Raw genomic sequence first — 25,106 nt, forward strand, 5'->3', positions numbered from 1 at the left:
ATCTATTTCTTGAGAGATAATTAGATTGCAGCAAGAAACTGGGTTCCACTGTCAGCCTCATTTCAGCAGATTTCAGGCTATTTGCTGCACTTGTAGTCTGCCAGGGAAAAAAAGAAGAAAAATCTTTAGATGTTATTCTGTGTTCTTAAATCCCTCTTACATTGAAAAAGGGTGCAACAGAGCAGATCTGAATGATTAAGAAGTCACTTGATTGGGGCAGGGAGAAGCATGTCTTTTTGAATTAAAAAAGCCCACATTTTTTGAAGGTTAACATTTTCTTTACGATTTCTTTAAGAAAGAAAAATGAAGAGCAAGTGTGGTCTACAGTGTTAGACAGGGGTCATTTCATAGAAAAAGAAATGCTGGAGCTCATTAGCATAACTCATTAGCATAACTCATTTGCATATGCCATTCACCCCTGGCATCACAAAAATTACTAAATTATATCAGCTCAGCATCTAGCTTAAAATGTTTCTTGAATTATAAATGTCATAAGAAAACCTTACTCCCATCATACTTTTTAAATTACTTTCTTCTATGTAGCCACAGTGGCATGATGAAGTTTTCCATCTTCCTGCTTTATATGCTTTGGTTATTCTCTCATTTTTTGGTGGGGAAAAATATTAGAAAAGTTTGTCAAATCTTAGAGTTCAGCAAAATTCTCACGGGGGGGTTGAACAATGGAACCCAGAAGCAAGTATTTTTGGGGGGGAGGATAAGAAAGAAAGCACAATAATGTCCAAATGAGGACTGGTGTTTGACTAGACCTCCCAATTCCCAGTCAATGTTAAGCTTCCTGCGTGTGGGTAACTCTGGGCCAGTCATTATCTTTTGGCCTTGACTTCCTCACAGAGCCATTGTGAGGATACAATAGAAAAGGAGAGAAACTTGTATGTAGCTCTAGATCTTTTTGGGGGGAGGGGGGGGAGGAAGAGGGTAATGCACAGAGTTCTGACAAGTGGAGGACTGAGTGTTTTGGGGGTATTTCTCTGCTAACCAGTCTTAAAAAACTTTGTAGTTCGGAGGAAGTGAGCTGACTATTTACAAACAGTTTTGATATGTATATCAATTTGTATCTCTGGCACTTTGACCTAGCATACAGTTTGGCCTAAGACATGGCTACTCAGAAGTAAGTAAACTGAACATTACTTCCAACTGTGGGCATAGCAATGGAGCCTGAGTGCTTTAGTTTCTTTCTGCAAATATTTCCACTAACAATTGACTGAGTTGCACAGAGAGGATGTAATATACAAAATAGAGTGATGGTCTACAGAAGAATTACAATGTAACAACACCTGACACTAGGCTTCATAAGAAATAAATAATTCAGTTCCACATAGTGTGTGAGTTCTGCCCACTCGGTCCCAGACGGAGACCCTGGGTTCTTTATTACTCTGTTTTCAATATTATTTCTTCAGTGGTTGTAACGGTCCGACCCTTATGACCGAGACCAGGCGGGCCATTAGAATGGTGGCTCAAACAAAAATCCAAATATCCAGGCCCAAAACCGGATCCTGGGGTAAACTGCCACCAGGCTGGATTACTTTTTTCACTCTGAGATCCCAGCCCAACCTCAGAGTTTTATCCTCTAAAACCAGGGAAAGCCCAACCACAGCAGATGTGGCTGGGAGTTCCCCAGACAAGGTATTTTTTCTTATTTGGTAGATTAGGCGACCTTCGGGGTGGTCGAGTAAGCTTTTGGCATGTTGCTACAACCCCCCACACAAAGCGACAAGAAAGCTCTTTTTTTAAAACCAAAAAAGAGTTTATTTAAAGATAGGCTTAAAAATTATCATTAAGAGCAAAACAAGAGTGAGCCAAAACAATAACGTTGCAAAATATACTTAACTAAAGGCACCATATGGTTCCAAAGAAATCAGGCAACAAAGTCCATTGAATCCACAAACAGAGAGCCCCAGCGTAGAGTCTAGGGTCCCAGAGTCTAGTCCAATCGTCCCGTAGAGGGCCCAGAACAAAGAAAAAGGTAATCTTTTATTCTTAAGGAGCTCTCGTGGGTAGATTCAAAAAACCCAATCAGAACTCAACTCCACAAAATAGCATTAATGAGACCCAGATATGGGTGTCAGCCACAGGTGTCTCCCTTCAGTTCCCTGGGCAACGAATCTGCAGGTGCACCAACTCAAGGCCCTCTCTAATGGGCCTGACCTTTAGGTTCTAGGGCTTTGCCAAAAAAAATAAAAATAAAAATTTATAAGCAGGCCTCCAGCCTGCCCAAACTTAAAATTAAGAGGAACCATATATAATTTTGGTCCACAGCATTACAGTGGTTCAAGCTATAAATAGAACAATAATAATAAAATAATTATGATTTTATATTATTAATTATACATTAATTTCTTAATTATTTTGTATTTTTATAGGCTGACCAATCAATTTTTATCAGATGTGATGCAATCTTATTCAGTCAAAATTGTCAATCTATGCAATAAAATAAAATATTAATTACAAATGTTCATTAATTATATAATATTTAATTAATAAAATAAGATAAGATTACCTTTTAGTATCTAATTCCTATTAGATTAAAGTCTTCCATATCATTTCTGTTGTTCTGGCATTTAATTAAAGAGGCAGTTAAATTCTAATAATCTATCAAAACAAAGAAGAATAAACATGAGCTATCATTTGCCTATGCTGGTTAAATATTTGATGCACCTTTGGTTCCTCTCCATGAACATAAATCTGTTTTCCATATGGAAAACTGAGATCAAAAGAAATTTAAATCCCCTCACTCATTAGAAGCAATTTAGAAAGCATCATCATCATTGTCATCATCGTTGGCATCATCATCATCATCATCATCATCATCATCATCATCATCATCATCATCATTTTGGTATTTTATGTGTGTGTGTGTGTGTGTGCGCACGCATGCCGCTGGAAGTCATGGAGACTTCTGGTGAATCATTCCTACTTGAGATCTGAAGTATATTCAGAGAGGTGGCTGAATAATCCCTGGCCCTGTCCTCCTGACTACTGGTATTCCATGGAGGTTTCCCATCCAAGTACTTGCCAGTGTTGACCCTGCTTAGCTTCCAAGATCTGAGATCAGGCCTGCCTGGGTTATCCAGGTCAAGGCAAAAAGCTTTATTATTAAAAAGAAAAGGTAGCACTCAAATAGGGGTGCTACCTTAAAACAAAATGCTACATTGCTCTTCTCTTGCTAAGTACATATTTTTAAACACTTATATATTTACTCAGAAATAAGTACCACTGCGCTCAATGGAGCTTACTCCATTAAAGAGTAAAGTTTGAATTGAAGATTAGTCTGAAATGATTGTGGCTTTTTAATTATTATTATTCTTTACCATCAAATATTTTGTCACATCAACTGAATTTCCTTTCAGCTTAGTCTCTGGTTTCTGTAGATCATTAGAATGCCCATACAACTTTAAAAACAGGTCCAAGTGGGCAGCCATGTAGGCCTGAAGCAGTTGAACAAAGCAGGAGTCAAGTTGCACCTTTAAGACCAATCAAGTTTTATTTATAACATGTAAGGCCACGCCCCCCCAAGCAACCCCCCAGGTGGTGGTGGGGGACACGGCCCTACACGTTCTAAATAAAACTCGGTTGATCTTAAAGGTGAAACTTGACTCCTGCTTTGTTCAACTTTGAAACAGTTCAACAGGAGTGCTTTTAAAAATGAAAATGGGTACACAGATCTGCAATAGGCTGTCAATACAGTGTGGTACAGTAGCAAAAGGTGTCAAATTGGGTTAGAGAAAATCCTGAATTAAATCCTTGGTTAACTTCAAAGTTCATTTGACAATCCTGGACAATTTATCATGTCTTAATTTAGATTACTTTATAGAACTGATCTATGGGTGAAAATGAACTTTGGCTTAGAACATGGTTCTTTAGACCACTAAACATTGTGCTTTTCCCATCCATTTTACCCTCAGAACAACAACTTAAGTGAGTGGCCCAAGGTTATCCAGTGAGCTTCTGTGGCAGATGGAGATTCAAATTTGAGTCTTCTACATCCCAATACAGCACTATACCATGCTGGCTCCCTTCCTGGACTATTTAATGTCAGGGTAACAGCAAGAAAGAATAAAACTCCTTCTGCATGTGTGACATGATCATGATCCAGAGCAGAAACCATGTACATGGAAATGGAGGACAACAGAAACTTTGAAAGTGTTTTCCAACCTGTGAATTCTCACAGACACCTACCTTAATATTTCCCATTTCCATTTTTGAATCTGCGAGCCTTTAATTTAATTTCACGCCACTGTTATGAGAAAAACTGGAACATTTCGATTTATATCCTTGCATTTTCATTAATTCCATTACAGGGAAGACTGTAACTGAGAGGCAAAGTGAGAATGCTAAAAGCATAATGTGACTGGAGAAACCTGCTAAGGAGTAAATCTAAACATAACTTACCATTTGCATTCATAATGTCTAAAATCTGCAGGTGCAGGTTTCTTTGTGCTTCTCTGAAGTCACCCATTTCACCCTATTATTTATAAACTAGCCATTAAGCTGCTGACAGCACTGTGAAAAAAAAGGTATTCCCAAATTCGGCAGAGTAATCCAAGAGATTTGCTCTCATGAGTATAGCACAACAAAATTCAAGAAGTGTCCTCTACCCTCAAAGAGTTTGCTGTTCTTCTAGTGCAACTTCTTTTTCAGATTATCTAAAGAAACTCAATCAGGTCATTTGGAAAGTCTGGATCACTGTACATGCATGAGAACAGCAGTGTACCTGGTGTCAGATATGCCTACAATTGCCACTTTCAGCCTATTCTGGTGAGGAATTCCCATAGCGTACTGCATAGAGAAATTAATCTGCCTCAGATAGATAGAGATATTTGTTATGGATATGCAGTATCAATGTATAGGGTAAATGCATGTAAAGGGGAAAGAGACCAAGAATGCTGGCCCTGGTTTCTTTTATATGTAAAGTCATGATGACTACATGCATACAAGGTATATGCATGTTGTTTCTATGTGTCCTTTCTCATGCAACCATGCATAAGTGCAGATAAGGCCAGTGGCCTCCGTGCAGGGCTGCAGTCGGTATATCCTGAGGAGGGACAGCTGCTGAAGCAAAGGGCTTCTAGTGACTCTCACCGTGGCTGACTCCCCTCCCCATATGCACTTACCTGCAAGTGCTCCATCACTCATATTTGCAGCTTCCAGGAACTCATAGAAAGGTACATGTGGGTGGCTCGGAATTAAGCATGGGCACAAATGGCAAAAAATGACATTACAACATTATATTTGTTTAATTATCAAAGCATTTGCATCCCATCTTTTCTTTGGGTTCAAGGTGGCTTACAATCATAATTAAAACATCCCCAGCTAAAACAAAACATTAAGTAAAAAGCCCCAAATCCCTCCTCTCTTAAAATACCACTTAAACTCCCTCACCTTCACCATTCTTCATGTCTCTATCCTTCAGTACTCTCAGTGATCACATGTTGGAATCCTCTTTCCATTCTCCTTTGTGCATTAAATGTAACATTCATAAAAGTGTAATTCTCTGATAAATCTGCATTTACAGGACCTTTAGTAATCCAGACAAGACAAGTGCAGGCATGTGAATGAGAGAATGGACAAGTGCAGGCATGTGAATGAGAGATTCCTAAAGGCTATCCAGTCCACAAGATGCCATCCACAAGAGAGCTTCCTTTCTTTCTTAAAAAAAAAACACACACATCCAAAACTCTTTCAGGGCTTTCTTCTGACCTGGAAATGGAAGGTTAATCTGAACAAGGAAGTAGTGGTGATGATTGTGACAGGACCAGTAAGAGTCGGTTCATTACAGAGACCATTTTTAAACTTTGACGTGAGCCAGAGAAATGGTGAGCAGAAGAACAGGCCTAGCAAAATATGACAATACCAAACAGGGGTGTGTGTGGGGAAGCACAAAAAAATCTGATGGCCCCTCGTCATCATCTTTGCAAACACACATTGAGGGTCCATCCATACTATTGATTCCAGTGGCAGTAGAGTCCATTGTACTGATTTTGGATACAGCCAGCTTTTTCAGTCCATCTTGCACAATTTCCCTTCATATTACATACCCCATCACACATAACTTTTGTCCATGCAGATCCCATTCTCCCCAGCATTTCTTTTTGGTGAGGTAAAATGGAATCTCCCCCTTTTCCCCTTAACTTGTGAAAAAGCTGGTTGGACCCAATTACTTATTCAAAAGTGATCACTTTTGTTTGTTTACATAGGAGGAGGAAAAAAATCCCATTGTTACCTAGAAACTGTTGGATAGATTGACAAAACAACAGTACCAGGAAATTCAGTACCATTAAGTTCAATACCATTACTATGTAAGACACATTTTACTTATTTGGTACATTTTAATCTCACCCTTCCTCCAAGAACCTTTTTTATCTCAGAAGAACCCATTAAGGTAGGTAATTTTGAAGCTAAATTAGTGGCCCAAGGCCTTAAATTTCCTGGTAAGCAGGGATTTGACCCTAGGTCTACCTGGTCTTTGTCCCACAGCATAATCATTACACTACACAGCTTTTATTACAATGATTTCAATAAAATTGCATTCATCCAAAAATTTCTGTCATCATAGAGAGTTTCAGAAATCATGGTGCTTTTTTGCTTATTTCCCTACACAGCAACAAATTAAACACACAGATGCAAACTAGATGTACAAATTAGATGTGGGTCAGGAAAAACTAAAATAGCATAGATCAGCATTCATGTGACATGAGAAAAGCAGGCTTGTCAATGTTGTTAAACTGGAGGGACATGATTGTACTCTGTAATACCAAGAGCATTTCACGACTGTTTGTCAGATTAAAGGCAGAAATATTTTCTAGAAGTTCCTGTGTTTGCAATAAACTACATACAGCTTTAAGCCCACCATATCATGTTTTCTTAGAAGCATACTTTACCCTTAATAATTTTTTCACACCAGCTTTGATCTCTTGATTTCTCATGCTGTAGATCAAAGGATTCAGCAAGGGTGAAATCATGGAATATATAACAGATAATGCTAAATTAAGATGGGATGGGGTTTTTGAGGTAGGCATTAGGTAGGCAAAGGATCCAGTGAATACTAATGTGGAAAAGACCATGAGATGAGGAAGACATGTTGAGAAGGCCTTTTTCCTTCCCTGCACAGATGGGATTCTAAGCACCACAATGATGTGTATGTAAGTTACAATAATAAAGATAAAGCACCCGAATAATAGAATAACACTTAATACAAGTGCCCCAAGCTCAATAAGGTATGAATCAGAACAAGCAAGTTTAAGTAATTGTGGTATTTCACAGAAGAATTAATTAACAAAGTTAGAGCAGAAGGAAATTGTGAAGGTACCACTAGTGTGCAATGCTCCATAGAGAAAACCACTAACCCATGTGGTGCCAACCGTCTTAATACAATCTCTCATATTCATTATCATTTCATATTGGAATGGATTGCAAATTGCAACATACCGATCATACGCCATGACTGTGAGGAGGAAAATATCAGATGCCAAAAAGAAAACAAACAAGAACACTTGAGTAACACACCCAGAGTAAGAAATGTGTCTGGTATTCATGAGGGAATTCATCATGGATTTGGGGACAATGACTGAGATTTGGCCAAGGTCCTGCATAGCCAAGTTCATGAGAAAGAAATACATAGGAGTGTGCAGGTGATTATCAAAGGCTATTGTAACGATGATGAGAAGATTCCCAGTAAGAATTGCCACATACAATACTAGGAACACAAGGAAGTGTAGAATCTGTAGTTCCCAAACTTCTGAGAATTCCAGGAGCAGAAAGTCAAATCCTGAAGTGTTGTTGGACATTTTGCACTGACTACAAATTACATTCTGCCTGTGAAAGGAAATGGAATTAAAATTGTAAACTTTACAGTTCCATTGTAAAATGAGTTAAGCTGCATTTCTGAAACTAGTTTGCTCGTTAAAAAAAATACCAAGGCCAAAATCAGCATCCTATTTCAGCAGTAAAGTCACTTATACAGTTATAGCAATCTTTCAGAGATTTTAAATCAAGAGATGAACAGAGATAGTTTGCTCTTTCTTTTTTTGCATAACTTCCTTGGCAGTTTCTCATCCAAATACTAACCAGGACCAATCCTGATTATTTTCTGAGATCTGATGAGATCAAGCTAGCTTGGCCACCCAAGACAGAATCTTCATTGAGTACTCTTTCATTTAAGTGCCCCTTGTGCAGGTTCTAATCTTACTTTAAATTTCCCTCATTTGAATAATTTCATTGTGAACGGAAATTAATTACTAATGACTGGGTCAATGAGACATCCCTCCTAATTGGGGTTGGTTTCAGACATTTGCTCTGTTGGTGCATAAATGAGAAGGGATTGTTTTCAACCTGACAAAAGGCTATGTTGTGGCTCATGGAATCTGCTTGGACAGAACTCATGTGCGAGGGTTATGTAGTGTGGAGGAAAGTGGCAATGGTCTTCTAAATAGAGAAATGTGATGCATGGCGGATGGGATTTCCACAAGACTGAACAAAATAGCTTCCAGGAATCAATCTTTTGTCTTTTAATTTGCCACAATTAACATTGCACAGGATAGTCATGTCCCTGTGCATTTGGTGGAGGTGATCAATTTCAGATTTTGAAAATATACAGGTCTAGAATCAGGTAGCTGTACCAGTTAGCTTCCCTCCATTTATAAAAATTCTGAACTGATTAAAACATTATGAAGAAAAATGGATGCATTTACCATACATTTTCAGCAGACTTATTCTCCACTTGTCTTTTTCCTACTTCTAAATTTTCCCATTGCATAGAAGCAATATTAAGACCTAAGAAGACAAAATAGAAGGAATCCCTTAATTCAAATAAAAATGCTGTCCCTGTGCATCCATTAATCTTTTCATTACTGTAGATTTACTTCCATTAAAGTATACAGACTGACATTTTTAAGGTAAAAATTGCAATTGTTCTTGAAGCCACTTATTGTTTTACTGTTTTGGAGGGAGGAGATTATTATAAAACCTATGAGCACTCATACTCCTAACTTTTATTGGATGTTTGTTGTTTTATTCTTAAACAATGAGTTCAACAATATATGTATTATTCAAAATAATGGGTTGGATTCAACATTCAAACTGGGAAAAAATGAAAGAAAGGTCCAATTTGAACACCAAGAGAGGCTAAGCTTGGAATGAGGGTTTTATGAGGAAAACTGGGTGAGACTGAGGACAAAAACTGGATCCAAGCCAATGAGAACAAATAACACCTATGAAAAAAATATTATAAAAATCTGAAGCTAGTGACTGGATAATGGATGATCTTTGGAACTTAATGATATATACAGATCAGAAGTACTTGTTACAATTCTGTTAAAAAATCCTGCAAGTATGGATGATATCAGTTTACTCAAGCTTGTCGCAATTATTGAAATGCCTCCTTTGGTTTTTCTTCTCTTCTTAGTGAGAATTATTTATGAGCTTTTCACATTTTTGTTAATGCCGAATATAGAGATTTGTCAATGTTATTAGTATCATTAAACAGTGTTATGGCAATTACATGTTTATTACATCCATAAGTGATGTTCATAGCACATATACATACCACATAAATTGGGTGATCATTAGGGTTTGTAGAATCTTTCGGGCTCAAGTGTCGTGTTCTACTGGAGAAAGTTTTTCTTCCAGACGTTTCGTTCTCAGCTGAGGAGAACATCCTCCGGAGAACATGTGGAGGATGTTCTCCGCAGCTGAGAACGAAATGTCTGGAAGAAAAACTTTCTCCAGTAGAACATGGCACTTGAGCCCGAAAGATTCTACAAACTCTAATGATGCTACCAGCCGTGAAAACCTGAAATCTTTGGGTGATCATTGTTTGAAAGATTATTAATAATGTTACTGGATACATAAAATCTATAGAAACAAAAATAAGTATTTGTTTACTCCATTGCCTTCCAAACTTTAACTTTTTCTGGATCATGGTTTTTTTCCTCTTTCATTTGGGTTTGATCCAAGCAATTTTTATGCTGGTGAAAAGGGGAAGAGGACATCCCCTTTACCCACCAAAAAGGCTATCCTTGGAGATCATGGGAACCAACCACACAGGCAAAAGTTATATGGGATGCGGAGCTGAAGTAAGGAAGGCCTTTAGGTGAGTATGAACAAAAAACCCTGCCAGGATCCAATCCTGAATATACACCTCAGCACTATAGCATAGTTTTTCTTGATACATGGTGACTGTACAAGTATAAGCTTACAAGTATATAGCAAACTTACTTTTTTTCTTTATAGGTGTTTGAATTTCCAGGTGTATTTTCTTCTACAGCCGCTGCTCAGAAGGGCTGTATTTTCCAGCCAATGGAACTTTATGGATATTTTTCTGTCTCACACACCTGAAGAAAAAGTCTTCTGTACTAGCAGTGAGAAATTGTTGCCATGAGATGGAAATTTATTAATAGGCATAATTCTGTTTCTGGAGATTAGCTCTCAAGAGACCAAAAGACCTTTTTGGAACAGGAAGAACAGACAAGTTTTCATCCTGGACTGTACTTATTATTAGTGCATGTATGTATGTGAAAATGAAGGTACACTCACAAATCAGTCCTTCTCAGTCATTATTTCACATTCATCTATTCTTCAGTCCTTATTCCCCATTGTTCAGTTTAAGATGTAGGCATTCATCCTATGACTTTGTGCCCCAATAAGATGAGACACACCTAGGGGAGCAAGTCATTGCTATTGTTAGAAGCACTCTGTTGTTGGCCATGCCCTGTGTAGTAGGGCAAAGACTGCTGTGTGGTAGGGGAGTGACTATTACAGTCCTAGCAGTGTAATGAAATAATGCACTGCAGTATTGCCCCCCCCAGTCGGAATGAAGAGGCTGACACAGTGTGTTGGGTATAAAACCGGGCCGCTTTATTGAAACAAACTTGAGCAAACTTATAACTAGCAGGGGTATGGCCTAACAGGACAAGCCCTGGGGTCAAACCCCTTGACCCCGCCTTGTCCTGGGAGGGCGAGCCACCCTGCCCCCAGAACAAGCCCAGTATTCAGGCTGGTGCTGAGTGGCCAGGCCCAAAGCCTGCCTCCACCTGGGCTAGCATCAATCCTCCATGGAAAAGATTCGCCCTGGTGAGGCTTTTCCGTGATCTGCACTCCCTGCGCTGATCTGTACAGCCCATCTGCGGTTCATACAGACCACTCACATGTCTGGTGCTGAGCCATAGGTGCTCCCCTGAAACACTGTGGCCAATACATCCTCCAGCCTGCGACCGAAAACAAAACTCCTGCTGAGCTTCCCAACACTACAAGGCAGTACAAGGTAGGCAAAAAACAACTCCACATGGCCAATTCTGTGAAGATGAAAAAATTACTACCTGGCCCCTAATAAGGTGACCGGTAAACACCCTGTACTGCTGAAGAGGCAGGCGGGCAGAGAGCCGAAAGCCAACTGCGTGCTTCTGGGTGGGGCTGGGGCTTATATAGCCCCGACACCGCACCCAGAACAAGCACCCGGATGCCCAGGCTCATCATCAAGCCCCCTCCTCCTTCTGGGCCGGCAATCAACGGCCCCCAGACTGAACGCTGGCGATGCCAGCTTGGCTGGGAAGGGGCCGAATCTTGCCCCCCCAGTCGGAACAAAGAGGCTGACACAGTGTGTTAGGTATAAAACCGGGCTGCTTTATTGAAATAAACTTGAGCAAACTTATAACTAGCAGGGGCATAGCCCAACAGGACAAGCCCTGGGGTCAAACCCCTTGACCCCACCTTGTCCGGGGAGGGTGAGCCATCATGCCCCCAGCACAAGCCCCGTATTCAGGCTGGTGCTGAACAGCCAGGCCCAAAGCCCGCCTCCACCTGGGCTAGCATCAATCCCCCATGGAAAAGATCTGCCCTGGTGAGGCTTTTCCGTGATCTGCACTCCCCGCACTGAGCTGTACAGCCCATCTGCGGTTCATATAGACCACCCGCACACCTGGTACTGAGCCACAGATGCTCCCCTGAAAACACTGTGGCCAATACATCCTCCAGCCACCACCAATGCCAAGCCTCTGCTTAGGCATTAGCGCCCCACCGGATGGCCCAGAGCCAACCGCAACCCCTGCCGAAGCTCTTCCCAAAAGGCCCGGTTGCCCAACTCAGACAAATGAACCCCATCCAGCCTATACAAGTCAGCATTCTCGACTCGTATGGCCAGATGTGGGAGGAATATCCCTAGGCCCTTCTCCATGGCCTTCTGCAAGGCCCTGTTGGCCTTGCACCTAGTGTGTTCTATCCCCCCGGGGGAAAGGGCGGAACTCCAAAACCTGCGTGGCAATATTGCCGACCACACAATGATAACACCTGGCCATCTTCGCTTAATTGCCCAAAGATCTGCCTGTGCCTGCAACGAAAGGGCTTTCCCTTTCATGAATCCTAAGTCATTACCACCCAAGTGAATGACTAGGATGTGCGGAGGAGGCGCCAACCTCCCCCTAAATAACAATGGCATGATCCCTGGCCAACGCAGGCCCCAGCGACCCAGCCACTCCACTGTTGCCCACTCGCTGAGGCCCAGCTGGGTGCCCACCGGAGACCTCCTGGCGTGATGGGCAGCCTAGAACACCATACTGTGCCCGCAGATGAGGATACGACGCCTCTCCCTACAAGCCACAGCACCTGAAAAACAGAAAAATGTCAACACCCGGAAATATGCCAACAGGCAACAATCAAACTGCACCCACACCCTCCTAAGTGACCAACGGGTGCACATAGGATTTAAAAGCCGCTGACTGCCACCGGCCAATGAGCTGTATGGTGGAGGAGGTGTAACCCATCGCTGCTGCCGTGGAAGTAGCCCCAATCCAGAACGAATGTGTTCCAAACTTGACACCTCCAAGACCCAACTCCGCCAGAGCCTTGCCCATCACAGCCCAAAATTGATATTTTGTAAGGGGGGGGGACCCTCACTATGCCTAAAAACGGGGCCCTCACCCTCCCCCCTGAGCCATACATACTGCTCAATGGCCCTAACCAGGCACAAATCTGGTAAGGCACACTGACCAATTGTAATGATCATCCCTTTCTGATGCTGGTCCATTTTGGACTGCCGAACTGTCAAATGAATTTGCCCTTTAACATCCCTGGCGCAAAGTGCTCGGCCGGAATTGTTAGTGCTGGACTGCACCACCAACTCACTTATGTGCATAGCCCCCAAAAAGGCCACCAAAGAGGCTGCATGAAACAGTGCAGCTTCAAAAGAAGAACATACCCCCGGCCAAATCCTATACAACCCCTTGAGCACCGAAGGGGATATGGGTTCCAGGTATCGATGCGGCTCGCGCTCCCTTGCCCAACCCTCAAGCAGTTTCCGGACTCTGAAATCACCCGTATTCTCAGGGAGCCCCTGCACTTTACTCAGAAAGACAAGTGCCGCCAATTGACCCCTAATTGACTTAAGCCCCAAGCCTCTCTCCTTCTGGTATACGCAAAACTGCATGATATGCGCCACAGGAACCGGCCAACTATCAGGCAATCCAGCAGCACTCCTAAACGCCCAAAATTGTGATCCTGCCCTATCATAGGCTCTTTTAGTACTCGGTGCCAATGCTAAATCAATAGCCCTACCGGCTTCAGCTTCCCAAGCTGCCAAAGTTCCTGAGGCATTCGAGCTGGCTGCAGGCCTTCTCTGTAACAGCTCCTTTCTGGTGGAACCAACTGCCGGAAGAGGTGAGGGCCATGCGGGACCTTGCCCAGTTCCGCAGGGCCTGTAAGACAGCCCTCTTCCAGCTGGCTTATAATTAACTGACACTGGAAGCTGAGTGTAGTTTCGATAGACCGCCGCTATATGTTTTATTATTTTATTGTTTTAACTGTGTAAGATGTTTTAAATTCAAATTATGTTAGATTTTTATGTGTTGTGAACCACCCTGAGCCACCTCGGTGGGAAGGGCGGGATATAAATTTAAATAAACTTGAAACTTGAAACGAAGCGAGTTGGCGAAAACACTCAATCTGTTGGCAAGATACAGTGTCTGCCACCCCATTGCACACTCCCGGCACATGCCTTGCCAGGAATAAAATGTTCAACCGGAGGCATCATAGTGTGAATGCCCTCACCAGATTCATTACCAGTACCAATTTGAAGGACAAGGAGTTGATGATATGTACTACAGCCATGTTATCACACCAAAAATGAACAGCATGGTTGGCCAGCTGCTCTTCCCAAAGCCATACGGCTACTAGAATGGGAAAAAATTCCAAAAAGGTGAAGTCCTTGCAGAGCCTGCTGTCCAACTATTCTGTGGGCCATTGTTCCACACACCAATGGCCCCGAAAGTATACCCTGAATCCAGCAGATCCAGCTGCATCCGAAGATATCTGGAGCTCTGCTTCAATCTTTAAGTCCTCCTGCCAAAATGAAATTCCATTAAACAATTCCAGAAATTCCTCCCAAACCTCGAGGTCCCTTCGCATGCTTGCAGTCACTTGGACCCGATGGTGAGGGAGCCACAACTGCCTCATGGCGTCACAAAGACGTCTCAAAAAGGCCCTACCTGGTACCACCATTTTGCATGCAAAGTTGAGGTGACCCACCACCTGCTGGAGTTCAAGCAGCGACAACTTGTGCTGCCTTCTAAGCGAGGCTAACCATACCTTGAGATCAGCCACTTTATTCCCAGGCAGCCATGAAGCTTGCTGATTGGTATCAAGCTCAATACCTAAAAACATAAGTACAGAACTGGGCATTTCGGTTTTCTCATGCTCCAATGGTACCCCCAGCTCCTGCGCCAGCTCCTGAAATAACTGCAATAACCTGGCATATTGCCCGGTCCCTGCCGGGCCCACAAAAAGGTTGTCGTCCAGGTAATGCACCATGTCACCGAGCCCTGACCTATCCCATAGCACCCATTCCAAAAAGGAACTGAAATGCTCAAATGCGGCACAGGATACCGAACAACCCATAGGTAAGGCCCTGTCCATGTAAAACTTTCCTTCAAAGCTGAAACCCAGAAGCTCGAAATCTTCCGGGTGAACTGGCAAGAGACGAAATGCATACTTAATGTCGCATTTTGCCATCTCGGCCCCAACACCACACCCCCTAACTACTTTGACCACTTGGTCAAAGGAAGTGTACCGTACCGAAGATAATTAGTCGGGAATGGCATCGTTCACCGATGCCCCTTTTCGGGTAGGACAAATGGTGTATCAAGTGGTATTCCCCTGGTGCCTTCTTGGGCACCACCCCCAAGGGGGATACTCGCAAAGCGGGCACTGGCGGAGCCTTGAAGGGTCCTAAGACCCTCCCCTCCTGACACTCCTTGGCTATTTTAGCCCTAACAACATGCTCCATACCCACCACCGAACGGAGATTGGGAACCAAACAAGGTACCCTAGGTCCCGTGTATGGAATCCGGAACCTGAAAGAAAACCCACCCCATAAATACTCTCTATTGGCTTTATGGGGATAACTGCTAAGCAACCTACTGAGTACCTTCAGACGAATGGGGCTGGGCCCCTTTACCAGGTGGCTGCTGGTTGCCCCCCCTGCCGGGGCGTTTAACGCCCGCCCTGGGTTTTGACCAGCTGCAAGCAGAGAAGGCATGTGACCCACCACAGAGTGGGCACTCGTGCTTGAATTTACAGGGCTTCCTGGAGCACACGCCCTTTGACGTGAACTCCCAACACAACAGCCGGGGTTGAACCAACTGGCCTGCCGTACCGTGGGCCCCTGCAGCAAGCTGTTGCTTATGCACCAAATGTCCACTACTTGACCTATCACCTAAATTCGGCTTTGCCAGGGACATCAACTGCAGCCAAAGCTGCTGATTAATCTGGTCCCAAGGCATCCCCAGGTTGACGACGGCCCTCATCCTAAAGGCCTTGTCGTATTGCAACCAAGCTGCACCGATGAAATCCGTGTATGCCCGGTACACAATGTCACAGTACTGGAAAAGCGCGGCCGCACGAGATGGATGCGCCCTTGCTATGACACCCGCGTAGATAAGGAAGCCGGGTAGCCAATTGGCCCAAGTTCTGTCCACTTTCCTCCACTTCAGTTTTTCCTTCTCCTTATCGTCCAGCTCCTCCTTATCCTTCTTCTCTAATTCCCTAAAGAGGAGACTGAAAACATTTACGTATTTCCCCTTAAAATCTTATTGCACATAGCCACTGACAGATGGTCCCCCAATGGCAATGCCGTGTCGCCATATGGGAGCACCTGAAAAGGTATGGACCCATAAGGATTTGGTGGATAATATCACATACCCCTCTGATAACCCGGCCACCCGCCATACATCTTGAGCTGCTGCTGCCCACCCCAAGGCAGCACCCTGGGCGGGGCCTGCTGTGCTGGGGTGCACTGCGACACTGCCGGGGCAGCCACCTATCCAGAGGCCTGTGGAACAGAACCCCCCACACCTTGACCCTGTGGCAATATGCCATGGGTACCCCAAACCCATGACAGCCCAGACACACACTGGGTGACCGAAGGTCCACTCTGCCCTGAGATCCACGGCGCTCCCGCCACTGTGGTTGGGGGAGACAGGAATTGTGTTGGGCCTCAAGGCCACGCCTGGGGCTGTTGTTGCAACGAGTGCTTACCAACATCACCCAGGGGGTTAACCACTAATACAACCGCTGGAGACTGCTGCACGGCCTCTCCCGACGCCCCACCATCCAAAGGCTCCTTGACCAGATGCTCGCCTGGGTCAGGGCCTTCCTCCTGGTCTGGCTCCTGTTGTGGGTCAACCCCAGGTGCTCCACCCTGTAATGCAGAAAGACGAGCCAGTACCTCCTTCTCAAAAGTCAATCGTGATGAACGTCCCGTTGCTCTGTGATGCCCTTCCCATATGGGAGCTCCTGCAGCCGCTCTCTGCTGCTCCAGCGCCTCCAATTGACCCATAATAGCTTGCCTTACCTGAGCCTCCTGACCCGCATCCTCAGCGGGGCCAGGTTGTTGACCCTGCCCCCGGGCAGGTCTGGCAGGTTGCTTACCTTTAGAGGTGCCCTGACCCTTCCTCGGTGCCATACTGGCGGACCCCAAAAAACCACATGGGCCCCAAGCCCACCAGCCCCAAGCCCACCAAAGGCAATCTCAATACCGCAGACCCTAAGGTATTAATATTTCACCCACTTGCCCACTGACCCCACCACTGTGCAACCAACTAGGCTAGGACTGTGGTGGGAGGGAAGGGATGGGGGGAGGATAAGAGTAAAGGTGCAGGAAATCAAGCACCCTAACCAACAACCCTCCCTTGAATCCAAATATTATGACCCAAGGGGTGGGTCAAAACCCTTTTACAGCTCCTTTTCCTGCTCCCTTTTCTGGGAAATTGGGGGGGGGGGAGAACCTGCTTCTAATCGTGTCCCGGTAATTGATGGGAGGAAGGAGGGGGGTCTATAAATGCCCGCCCCGAACTCCCCCCCGATATCGCCGTCGAGGGGCCTCCAGACACAGGAGCTTCGTGCTGCCGAGGACCCAAACAGCAAAATAGCTGCCACTTGCGCTGCTCGGAAAAAAGCCACGCCTACAGACGCCCGACATGCCGGTGAGGCCCTCCGCAAGCGCTACCCCTTGCGCACGCACAGTCGGCTCCAGCCGAAAGCCAACTGCATGCTTCTGGGCGGGGCCAGGGCTTATATAGCCCTGATGCTGTGCCCAGAAAAAGCACCCGGATGCCCGGGCTCTTCATCAAGCCCTCTCCTCCTTCCAGGCCGGCAATCAACGGCCCCCAGCCTGAATGCTGGCGATGCCAGCTTGGCTGGGAAGAGGCCAAATCTGGTCCAGTATGTCATAGTTCTATAGATACCCTAAAGTTGGTGTGTGTGTGTTTGTGTGTGCACACTACTTTTTGTCTAGAATAGATGGATATCAACGTAAAAAAAAATGTCTTGATTTTCTGTTTACTGGAAGCTTTGAATATTAGGGCAACATTCCAAACTGTGAGGAATTGATTTTGCCTCCACCGTCCTTCCACTGATCATTCTGTATTCTATACAAAACATGGGCTAAGAGAATGAATTATTTTATGAATTAAAACTTGTTAAATTACAAGAAACAAGATTAGGGCTAAATGAAACGTTCTCACTATGGAGGAAGTAAGCAGTAGCCTCCCACAAGAATCGGTACTGGGGTCAGGACTAGTTAATTTATTCATAAATGATCTGGAACTAGGGATGAATAGTACTGTGGCCAAGTTTACAGATGATACAATATTATTCAGCATGATGAAAACCAAGGCTGACTGTGAAGAACTTCAAGCAGATCTCCACAAATTGGGCAAGTGGGCAACAATGTGGCTAATGAAGTTCAATCTGGGTAAATGTAAATTAGAGATGTGTGTGTGCAGACTGACCCAAACTGAAAATATAGCCAAAGAATACTTCATCAGTATTTTTAGTTATATCTCAGCATCCCAAATGTATCTGGGTTTTCTCGGGAAAACAAAACAAAACAAAAAATCCTGAAAAAAATCTTAGATTTATTCTGGTAATACTGGTAGATCAGAAAACAGTGGAGTGGCAGTAACAGATTGCTTCTCCCTTTCAGCTGTTGGACTTCTATTGAAGTCTATTTAAAATGACTTCAGAAGACAGTTTGAGGGTCAGCTGTCAGGGTGGGGCGCAGACTGTGCCCACCAGCTTAGCTTGGAGCTGTCTTATTAGGAAAGGAATCAAACATAGAACAGTTGATATTATAATGCCCCTGTATAGATCTATGGTATAGCCTCTGCATAGATCTATGGTGCAGCCTCATTGAAATACTATGTACAGTTCTAGTCACTGTTTTCTAAAAACAACAACAACAAAAAGACATCACAGGGATGGGAAAAGTACAGAGGAGGGCAACCAGGATGATTAGGGGGTTGGAGTAACTTCCTTATGAGGACTTTTCAGTTTATTTATTTTTATTTATTTTATTTTAGTAAATTTCTATTCCACCCATTCCCTGTAGGGCTCAGGGCGGAGTACAATATATGATAAAGCAAGAAAATACAATAAAAACATTTTATAAACAGACAACTCAACAGCAGTCAGAAAACTACCATATTATCACATATTGCCCTGCCTGGCTGTCTCAAATCATGATATATCATAGAGATGGCAAATATTATTCCATTTTATAGCACAGATGACAGTGCCAATAGGGGAGGCCAACCAGATCAAGCCTCAACTAAAAGCCTGGTGGATCAGTAGGGCTGCCGATCCCCAGGTGGGTGTCAAGTCGGCTGAATTCAATAACGAGTCTCTTGATAAAGTAGCAAGTTTATTGTAATCAGAACTGTGGACCATGGCAGAGATTGAAGGACTGAAACACATATGCACTAATCCAGTATTTAAAGTATGAATCTAAAGGATTCCTACGGGGGGCAATCTATGCAACACATCTTCACACTAGGATGCTACTTCTTTCGTTCCCAGACCGAAGTCTTGACACCCCATACTCCCCACAGAGAACAAGGCTGGGAAGGCGCCACTATCTTGTTCACAGGTTAGCATTTCAAAGCAGGTTACACAACAAAGGCATTTCTAGAGAGGGGGCAGGGGAGTGAGCTAGCAGCCCCCGGTGTACACTGTAAAGTACCCAGACTCCTTCACTTCAGAACCAACCTTAATACAGATATTGAGTAACCCATAGCAGACTTGACATACTGCCCCCCCTAGGATCCCCCTCCTGCCGGGCGGCCTTGCAAGGAGGGCGAGTCACATTTATGGCTCCGGAACTCGGGCCCCGAGAGGCTCCGGCACTCCCCCTTCGAGGGGAGGGTTGGTGAATCTTGTGAATGCCATTTGGACGGCCCCGGAGATCTGCGCAGTAGGCTGCAATGAAAAACAGGGTGGACTTTACCAAGAGCAGGGGGGAGGTCTAACTCTACTGTCACCGGGTTGATTACCCGCTTGATTTTGAATGGCCCTAAGAACTTAAAAGCCAATTTCCTAGACGGTTGTGCCAGAGGCAGGTTTTTTGTTGACAGGTACACGGAGTCCCCCACCTTCAAGTCCCAGACTGGCACATGGCTTTTATCGTACTGTTTCTTATACGCCTCCTTGGCCAGCTTCAGGTTTTCTTGAATGGCTGGCCAACATTGGCTGGGACCTTGCCACCATTGCTCGAAACTTGAGCCCGTCAATCCCTCCCCCCCTGGCAGCATGGGAATCGGCTTTCCCTCATACCCGAACACTGTTGCAAAGGGAGATGCTTTTGTGGAACTGTGAGCGCTGTTGTTGTAAGCGTATTCAGCGAAGGGGAGGAGGTCCACCCAGTCCGACTGGCGTAGGCTCACAAAGCACCGTAGGTACTGCTCTAGCACCCCGTTCACTCTCTCAGTCTGTCCGTCCGTCTGGGGGTGATAGGCAGAACTTAGCCCCTGTTCCATCCCTAGTAACTTACAAAACTCCCGCCAGAAGGTGGCAACGAACTGAGGCCCCCTGTCACTTATGACCTTGTCAGGGATGGAGTGATGTTTGGCCACGTGGTCGAAAAATAAAGTCGCTAGTTTCTTGGCCGTGGGTAATTGGCTGCAGGGGATGAAGTGGGCTTGTTTTGAAAACGTGTCCACCACCACCAGTATGACTGTTTTCCCCCGGGAGGGGGGTAGCTCGACTATGAAGTCCATGGACACCATGGCCCATGGCCGTTTTGCTGTTTCCAGAGGCTGTAGGAGTCCCGGGGGTTTCCCCCCCCTCCTTTTTGCCATCACACACACCGGGCAACCAGCTACAAAGTCCGACACATCCTTCTTTAGGGACGGCCACCAGAACTGCCGGTGCACCAAGTGCAAGGTTTTTACATAGCCGAAGTGCCCAGCTAATTTGGAGCAGTGACATAGTTGGAGAATTTCTTTCCTTAATATTTCCGGGATGTACAGTTTCTCCCCCTTGTACCAAAGAGCGTCTTTTCTTTTCTGCAACCCCTCCGGCCGCCCACCTCCCTCCCGTTCGGCCTCTAGGGTGATTCGTTCTTTGCTTAGCCCGCTCAATTCCTTTTTCCTCTGCGAGCGGGTAGTGACCATAGCCGCCACTTGTGTGGGGGGGATCAGGGAATCTACCACTTCCTCTCTCTGGCTCTCATGCTGTGGGAGCCTGGACAGGGCGTCTGCTAGGAAATTGCGGGTCCCCGGGATGTGTTTCAGGGTGAAGTCGAATCTGGAGAAGAAGCCCGCCCACCTGATTTGCTTTTCACTCAATTTTTTTTTCCCTGTTAGTGCCTCTAGATTTTTGTGGTCCGTCCATATCTCAAAGGGCACCCTGGCTCCCTCCAACCAGGACCTCCAAGTTTTCAGTGCAAACATGACAGCGAAAGCCTCTTTGTCCCACACTGACCAGTTCCTCTGCTCCTCCGAGAACTTTCGCGAAATGTAAGCGCAGGGTCTCAGCTTCCCCTCCTCATCCCTCTGCATGAGAATGGCTCCTACGGCGACGTCGGAGGCGTCGCATTGGACCACAAACCCCTTCCGCTCATCTGGGTGGCTTAAGACCGGCTCGCTTGTGAACAGTTGTTTAAGCCGGTCGAAAGCCGCCTGACAAGTCGGTGTCCAATTCAGCCTGGCCCCTGGTCGCTTTGCCTCCTCCCCCTTCCCCTTCGTCTTCAGGAGGTCTGTTAGGGGCAGAGCGATCTGGGCGAACCCCTCAATGAATGTCCTATAGAAATTGGAGAATCCGAGGAAACTTTGGAGCTGTCTACGTGTCCTCGGGGGGGCCCACTCTAGAACTGCCTGAACTTTGGCTGGATCCATGGCCAGCCCGTCCCCAGACACCCGGAAGCCCAAATAGTCTAGTTCCGTGCGGTGGAACTCGCATTTAGACAGCTTGGCGTAGAGCTGGTGCTTCAGCAGGGTGGCCAGCACTTCCCTCACTAGTTTCACATGGGATTGTTCGTCTTGCGAATAAATAATGATGTCATCAAGGTACACCACCACCCCCTTGTACAGAAATTCCCGCAATACATCATTTATGAAATTCATGAACACCCCCGGTGCCCCTTGCAATCCAAACGGCATGACTAAATATTCAAATTGCCCCATCGGGGTGTTGAACGCCGTTTTCCACTCATCCCCCTCCTTGATGCGCACTCGGAAGTACGCGTCCCGCAGGTCAAGCTTTGTGAAAATCTTCCCCCCCGCCACCGTGCTTAGCAAATCTTTGATGAGGGGGATGGGGTAGGCGTTTGACATGGAAATCGCGTTAATCCCACGAAAATCCGTGCAAAGCCTAAGACTGTGGTCCTTTTTCTTTCTAAACAACACGGGGGCCGCGTGGGGGGCCGTCGCGGGTCTGATGAACCCCCTTTTCAAGTTCAAGTCTAGGAATTTTCGCAGCTCCTTCTTCTCAGCCCACCCCATTTGGTAGAGCTTGGCCCTGGGAAGGCTTTCCCCGGGGATTAGTTCTATCGCACAGTCTGTGCTCCTGTGGGGGGGTAGCTGGTTGGCCTCCCGCTCACTAAATACCTCCATCAGGTCGCGGTAGGCGTCCGGGACATGGTGCACCTCTTCCACCAGGACGCACGCCCTCTCCCGAGCGGCTGGCGCTCGTGGCCCCAATGCTGCCTGCCAAAGGTGCTGGTTGCAACTTGGGTCGGGAAATCTGATGGTCTGGGCTCTCCAGCGGATGAGGGGCTCGTGCTTTTCCAACCACCCCACTCCCAGGACCACGGGGTAGCCGCAGGCGGGCGCGATCACAAACGTCTCTGAGTCCCAGTGATCCTCAATCCCCAGGGGGCACGGCTCAGTCTCTTGCGTGCAGGGTTCCCCCCCCATTACTGACTCATCCATCTGTTCAAAGTGCATGGGGTGGGGCAGTTGTAAGCGTTTCAATCCCAGAGCCTCCACCACCTTGGGGGAAATCAGCTCTCTATTACAGCCCGAGTCTATGAGGGCCCGGATCTGTAGGAACCTTTTTAGCTTTGGGTTCAACAATTTGACCACTATAAAGTACAACCTTCCCGTGGGTCTCACCGTGAGCGGTGCCTCCTCTCGGTCGACCTGCTGGTTGGCACCGTTCAAAGCAGGTCGGCGTCGTTTCCCGCCGGCTCCTCTTCCCACGCCAGCTCGGCCAGCTCCTCTGACAGACGCACCTCCTCCTCTTGTAGGTCGTCTTGCACCAGGAGCGCGCTGCTCTTCGCCGCGTCCTTAGGGCGGCCGGTGGTTTTCTTGGGGCCGGGGGTGCCCGGGCGGGTGGCTCCCTGCGGTGGGGCGGCCCCGGTGGCTGATTGGGGGCAGCCGGAGGCTAGATGGTTGGGGTCCCCACACCGAAAACAACGTTGGGGCCCCCCCGGGGCAGCCACCGCCTGCTTCTTGACTTTAGGTGGCTCAGCCTTCCCGGGGCTTGCTTTCGGCGTTCCCCTGCCGGCGGCCAGTGCTTGGCGCAGCATCGCCACTCGTTTCAGGTTGGTCTCCACCTCCCCCGCCAGCTGAATCCACCCCACCAGGGTATCGGGGCGGGCTTGCGTGAGCGCTCTATCCAGGATGCTCGGGTTCAGCCCATTGGTGAAGTGCTCGATCTTCATCACCTCGTTCCAGTTCCGAGCCCGGGCGGCGTTGGCCTGGAAGTCGGCCGCGTACTCCCGGATGGATCGGGCCCCTTGCTTCATGTTCCGCAGCGCCGCCAGCGCTCGGGTTTCTTGCAGGGGGTCCTCGTACTGGGTCAGCAGGGCCTGCACGAAAGTGTTTACGAAATGGAGGACCGGGCTGTTGGCTTCGCATAGGCTCACATACCACTTCTTCGCTGCACCCCGTAGCTTCGACCCGAGGTAGTCCACGCGGCTCATCTCATCGGGGAATGAGTCCCCCCAGTAGTGCATGTAGCTGTTTGCTTGGATCGCGAAGTAGTTCACTTCCTCCGGGTCGCCGTCGAACGTGGCGTCCAGCTCCCGGCCCCCCCCAGGTCTCTTTGTCTGACCGGGGCAGGGGGGGGCGCCGCTGGGGCTTGCGGGGCCGCTCCGGGTGGGGCTGGCTGTTGCTGGCGAGCCCCGGTCACCCCCAGCACTCTGCCCAGCTGCGCGGTCAGGGTCTGCATCTGGTCCTTTAGGTCTCTCACCGCCCCGTCGATCTCCCTGCGGACCATCGCGCGAAACGTCTCGTACTCCTCATCGGTCTGGTCCTTGGGGCTCGCCCCTCCGTCCTCCGCTCCGCACTCGGCCCCTTCGCTTCCACTCTCGAGGTCCTGCGCCCCCGCGGCGCTGGCGCCTTTGCTCGCCTCGCCCGGGTGGACGGCGGCGGCCTCGGCCAGTTGGACCCGCTTGGTGTGGCGGGTCATGATCGCCTCCCGACGGACCGGGGCTTGATCCATCAGCGTAGTGGAGGTTCTTGGCTGGTATTGCCGTGGGGTCGCCACCAGCTGAAACTGTGGAGGGGAGGCCGCGGTCCTTCTGGCAGTATGGATGTGCCAGGGTGTCTCGGCCCCCTCCACTCTGGTTGGGAATCCTCCATTCTCCGGAGACTGTTCGGACATCGCCTTTTCAGTTGCCGGAAAGGTTGAACTCCAAGATAGGGAGTCCTTCAAAATGTCAAGTCGGCTGAATTCAATAACGAGTCTCTTGATAAAGTAGCAAGTTTATTGTAATCAGAACTGTGGACCATGGCAGAGATTGAAGGACTGAAACACATATGCACTAATCCAGTATTTAAAGTATGAATCTAAAGGATTCCTACGGGGGGCAATCTATGCAACACATCTTCACACTAGGATGCTACTTCTTTCGTTCCCAGACCGAAGTCTTGACACCCCATACTCCCCACAGAGAACAAGGCTGGGAAGGCGCCACTATCTTGTTCACAGGTTAGCATTTCAAAGCAGGTTACACAACAAAGGCATTTCTAGAGAGGGGGCAGGGGAGTGAGCTAGCAGCCCCCGGTGTACACTGTAAAGTACCCAGACTCCTTCACTTCAGAACCAACCTTAATACAGATATTGAGTAACCCATAGCAGACTTGACAGTGGGGGCAGGGGATCCCCTGGTTTGGAGGCCCTCCCCCCGCTTCAAGATCATCAGAAAGCAGGGGAGGGGAAGGAAATGTCTGCTGGGCACTCAATTATTCCCTATGAAGACCGATTTCCAAAGGGATAGTGGAGAATTGATCCATGGGTATCTGAAGCTCTGGAAGGGCTGTCTTTTGTGATAGATGCACCAAACTTTCAGCATAACATCCAGTGCCTCTTCCCAAAATACC

General features: G+C 46.8%; 1 protein-coding gene and 1 pseudogene across 1 annotated transcript in view; both read right to left on the reverse strand.

The window, feature by feature from the left end:
• The window catches only part of LOC132583420 (olfactory receptor 14C36-like), a 104,016-nt gene that overhangs the window by 56,866 nt on the left and 22,044 nt on the right, over positions 1-25,106 (reverse strand). The gene's annotated exons all lie outside the window — the stretch shown is intronic.
• Positions 6,873-7,805, reverse strand: LOC132583980 (olfactory receptor 14A16-like; annotated as a pseudogene).

This window comes from Heteronotia binoei, chromosome 15 (assembly GCF_032191835.1).
Source record: "Heteronotia binoei isolate CCM8104 ecotype False Entrance Well chromosome 15, APGP_CSIRO_Hbin_v1, whole genome shotgun sequence".
Lineage (NCBI taxonomy): Eukaryota > Metazoa > Chordata > Lepidosauria > Squamata > Gekkonidae > Heteronotia > Heteronotia binoei.